Consider the following 5,473-nt stretch of genomic DNA (forward strand, 5'->3'; position numbering starts at 1 on the left):
ATATATATATATATATATATATATAATGTACTGTTCCGTACTTGAAAAAGGATACATTAGATGAAGTCCTAGACACTCTATAGTTGGAAAATAAAACAGAATTGTTTTGGCTGTAATGCCTTCGATCATAGATCTGCTGGATCAGAGCTGATCTAAAGCTAAGCACCAATAGCAATGATAAATAAGAAAACAACAAAAATAAATAATATCTCAACATGACTGATGCAACCCAATTTCTGAATCTTTATCGTTTTATTTTTTTTTAAATCGTTATTTGCTCTGTGTACGGTGAGGTCTGAAACGATGATTTGCGTTTTTATTCTAAATACGTTCTGGCAGATTCAAACGAAAATATATAAGACACTGTTGTGTACGTCACAGGAGAACACACTCTGCTCATTTGTGCAAGGAATTCTGGGATACCGGTGTTTCGATATGTTGTGTCTCGTCAGCCAGAATACTCGAACTTTTTAGCCTAAAAGCCACTAGCTTTGCTTATAATTTCACCGAACAAAATTGTTCGCTGATCAGTGCTTACATTTGTCAACCGAGAAAAGAAAGTGTTATTTGCACAGTGTATAATGAGATCTGAAATTATGATTTATATATCTATTCTTCAGGTTGATTCAATATCTATTCTTCAGGTTGATTCAATATCTATACGTTCAGGTTGATTCAAACGCATATATGCTTGTCAAATACGTGGAGGCATGCTAGCACACTGCTGGCCTTCCAGTTAGCACGAGGATAAACACATTTGGCTTTCCTACATTTAGTTTGATTTAGTAAAACCCTACACATAAACATTTCAGTTTCTAAACCTCGTATGAACCTCTATCTCATTCTAACCATCTGTGTATAAATCCAGGCTTTACTAATATCGACATTTTTATAGATAAGTGGATTATAGCACTGCTAGGAATAATGAGGTCGCATTTAACGGTCTGAATATTATCTGATTAAACAATGCGCCAATCCCACGTAGAATACACCTAATGATCCGCTTGCCTGCGGAATGCAATGCTTATCTCTTACGACTGTGGACCATGTAGGCCAATGATCTTACTGAATCTGATGGACTTACACAAACACTCTGATAATCTACCATTGTTTATGCGATCATAAACAAATACATAAGTCCGCGTGGAACAATGGATATACGGACGAACAGTGAAAAGGTGCTAACATTAGACGTCTTGTCACTGTACGGTATGATGGGAGGGAAGGTATTTGTATATGAGTTCATGTAAATATAACTGCGCAAGGGTGCATCAATAGACATATAATCTGTGTATATTTGTGTGTTCATTCACCTTTATGTATATGGATAACTTCACATATAGGCCTGACCGTTTCTGCGTAGGCGGATATGTAACTGTATACACACCATAATAGACGTTTGCAAGTAGGATGGTGCGAGGTTATGCCGCATACTACATAACAATGCCTAGCGAGTACGGAAGTATTCATGAACACCTGCTTCGTCTGCCTAAGAGCAAGTCCTTTTGAAGCCAATAACATAAACCTAACAAAGGAAGGCACCATTATTTCAATTCACTATTGATATATTACAGTAGTAGCTATTCGTACTGTAGTTGATATATATCATTATTACTATTATTCGACTTTGCTTTTCATCCTTTTGGGGTTGATAAAATAAAGATCAGTTGATCACTGGAGTCAATGTAATCGACTTCGCCCTTCCCCCAAAGTTGCTAGCCGTGTATCAAAGTTTGAAATCATTATTATTGCCAGTGTTAGGGCTACGTGCAGGCAGAATCGTTTGCACGCCGGGCGAAATACTTAGCAGCCTTCAGATTCCGCCGAGGTCGACTTTCATCCTTGCAGGATCGATTAAATAAGTATCAGTTACGCACTGGTGTTGATGTCATCGAATAGCACCCCCACACACACACAATTTCATGCCTTGTGCCTATAGTAGAAAGGATTATTATTCTTTTCTACTCTAGACACAAAACCCGAAATTTTATGGGAGGGGGCCAGTCGATTAGATCGACTCCAGTACGCAACTGGTACTTAATCTATCGACCTCGAAAGGATGAAAGACAAATTCGACCTCGGCGGAATTTGAACTCAAAACATAAAGACAGGCGAAATACCTATTTCGTTATTGCCCACAAGGGGCTAAACATAGAGGGAACAAACAAGAACAGACGAACGGATTAAGTCGATTACATCGAGACACACACACACACACACACACGCACACACGAGTGCGTACACACACACACACATACGCACACAGAGTGCGTACACACATACATACAAACACACACGTATGGGATGCATGTCGTAAGTACTGAAGATAGAACGTAACTGGTACTTAATTTATCGACCCCGAAAGGATGAAAGGCAAAGTCGACCTCGGCGGAATTTGAACTCAGAACGTAACGGGAGACGAAATACCGGTAAGCATTTCGCCCGGCGTGCTAACGTTTCTGCCAACTAGCCGCCTTAGTAAAGATTATTATTACCATTGTTAAGGCGGCGAGCTGGTAAAGATAGTAATACTCCAGACAAAATACTTAGCGATATTTCTTCTGGCTCTTTACATTCTCAGTTCAAATTCGGCTGAGGTCTACTTTGCTTTCCATCCTTTCGGAGTCAACGAGGTCAATGTAAACGACTAGCCTGCTCTCCACCCACCCAAATTTCTCGCCATTTGCCTATATTAGAAAAAATTATTGTTGTCATTGTTGTTACTGTTGTAGCCGTCGATACTGTGGTTTTTGTCATCTTTCAGTCTTCGAAGTATCAGAGTTTTTTCTTTTACTTCTTTCCTCTCTACTGTGTATATATGTGCACAGTTGAGAGTGTTTACGAGTATCTATTTGTGTCTGCCTAAATATGTAAGAACGGGCGTTGTCTCCACCATCCTCTTTACATCGACCCTTTCTATCTTCTATTTATTCCATCCTACTACTTAGTACTCCATTATCCTATATTCCGCAACACCATTGATGTTGTGGGTAATTTGCATGACGGAGATATACGTTAGAGCAAACTTGACACTATATTTTGTATTTTTTGTTGAGAACGCCGAAGAAGTGCTCGATAAGATTATGCAGTTTGTCCAAATATTTGTATCATATTCTCCCCGAATCGGAAGGCTATTCCGATGCAAGGTTACCCATTTACAGCTGAGTGTTACAGGAGCAACGTGAAATGAAGTGTTTTGCTCAAGAACACAACGCACTGCTCGGTCTGAGAATCGAACCTACGATCTAGTGATCATGAGTACAGTACCTTAACCCACGCATCTTCACAGGGAAAGAGAGAGAAGAGAGAGAGAGAGAGAGAAAGAGAGAGAGATATACATTTTCTCATTGGTATTGTCGTACAATAATTCTTATATAAATAACTTATATTTTACTTTAAATATATCAGTGTTGAATGTAATTTTTCTTTTCTTGTTCTCTAAAGATATTAAAACTCATACTTCTGGTTTACTTTCGTCTTTTTTTCTTTATTTTGGCTAAATGATCCATAACTTATTTTCATTTCTCTCCCATTTTGCTTTCATCAGTGATTTTCAATTTCATTTTTGTTTTCGCATTCGAGTTTTAATTTCATAACATACTGAAATAAGATTTAATTCATTGGGCACTTACTGAATATACTTGTTTCAAAGTTTGGAACAAGGCCAGCAATTTTGGGGGAGGGGTAAGTCTGTAAGTCGATTACATCGACGTCAATGCTTAAATGGTACTTATTTTATCAACCCCGAAAGGATGAAAGACAAAGTCAACCTCAGCGGAATTTGAGCTCACAACGTAAAGACGGACGAAATTCCGTTAGGCATTTGCCTGGAGTACTAACGATTCTGCGAGCTCGCCGCCTTACTGATTCAATATATTGATTTCAAATTTTGGCATAGGGCCAGCAATTTCGAGGATAAATCGATTGCATCGACCCCAGTGCTTAACTCGTACGTATTTTATCAACCCTGAAAGGGATGAAAGGCAAAGTTGACCTTGGCGAAACTTGAACTCAGAACGTAAAGATGGATAAAATGCCGTCAAGCATTTGCCCGGCGTGCTAATGATTCAGCCAGCTCGCCACCTCTTACTCCATATATTAACATGTTAAAGTACAAGCTGTCTATATGCATACATGTCAATGTTTGTATTTACATGTGAACCACTGAACAAAACGGTGTTGTTGTTTATGTCTAAAATTAAGGTTGATTCTTCATAATGAGGCCGATACAGCCACAATTAAACTTATCAATACCATTACTGCAACTACAACTACAACTACGGCCACCATAGGAGTTCTCTTGCCATTACAAATAACCACTCCTGAATAGCAACATTGTCAGTAAGGAACAGTAAACCTCTACAACTGCTGCTGCAAGAAGGAATGATGTATCACTGCCACTGCCACTGCCAAAACTCTTACTATTATTATTATTATGACCAAACAGCCACTACCATACGAACAACAACCCCTATCATGTGAAATTTGAAAGAAAAACATGCGAACATTGAAAATTGTTGTCATGAAAATTTAGATTTAATTTGATTCTATCAATCCTCCCCTTTTCTTTGCATGACAAAATATCTTTAACAACTGAAAACGGTAGTAAGTTTTGATACAAGCATAGATATTTACCTCCGAAAAACTTCACTCTGAAAGAAATTATGAAGCAGTTATATTTTGTGTAATGTCCTTAGCTAGTCCGGTCAGAAACTTACCATTGATTTCACGTCTACTGCTGCAAGGTTTTTTCGTTTCAGGGATCTTTTCACCATCAACCTGACCAAGACTGTATTTTTACCTTCATTAGTAACGAGTCTATATGCTTCCGGACAGTAGCATTTTTCCTCCAGTATATAAGAAACATCCCCGAGCAACGCCGGGTGCCTTTGCTGGCATGTTGTGTGTGTTTGTGTGTGTGTGTTTGTATGTGTGTATGTGTGTGTGTACGTACGTATGTAAGTATGTATGTCATTGTTCAGTTATATTTCAAGAATTCTTACCGATAGAGAGAGCTGGTTTCTAACCTAGATCCAATTTTAAAATCAACAACAAGGTATTTTTGTATGTATGTATGTATGTATGTATGTATGTATGTATGTGTGCAGATTTGTAATGTATGTATGTATATACGTATGCCGTATGTTGGTAATTTGCACAGTTAAACCTTGCAAGAGGCCGTCTCTCTCCAGGATTCATCAGAGCCTAGTTCTTCTAAAGATGAAAGATGTGTATGTGTGAGAGAGAGAGAGAAAGAGAGAGAGAGAGAGAGAGAGAGAGAGAGACAAAGAGAGAGAGAGAGAGAGAGAGAGATAAAGCGTGTGTGTTTCTATGTTTTCCAGAGAGAGGGAAGGAGAAAGAGAGGGAGAGGGACTGGGGAGAGAGAGATGCAGCGTTTTACAACTACGTGTTGACGCAAGTAAGATATGCTACCGCTGCATTCCATCTTTTCCATATCTACATTGGTTGACGT

The sequence above is a fragment of the Octopus bimaculoides genome, chromosome 6 (assembly GCF_001194135.2).
Source record: "Octopus bimaculoides isolate UCB-OBI-ISO-001 chromosome 6, ASM119413v2, whole genome shotgun sequence".
In the NCBI taxonomy this organism is placed as follows: domain Eukaryota; kingdom Metazoa; phylum Mollusca; class Cephalopoda; order Octopoda; family Octopodidae; genus Octopus; species Octopus bimaculoides.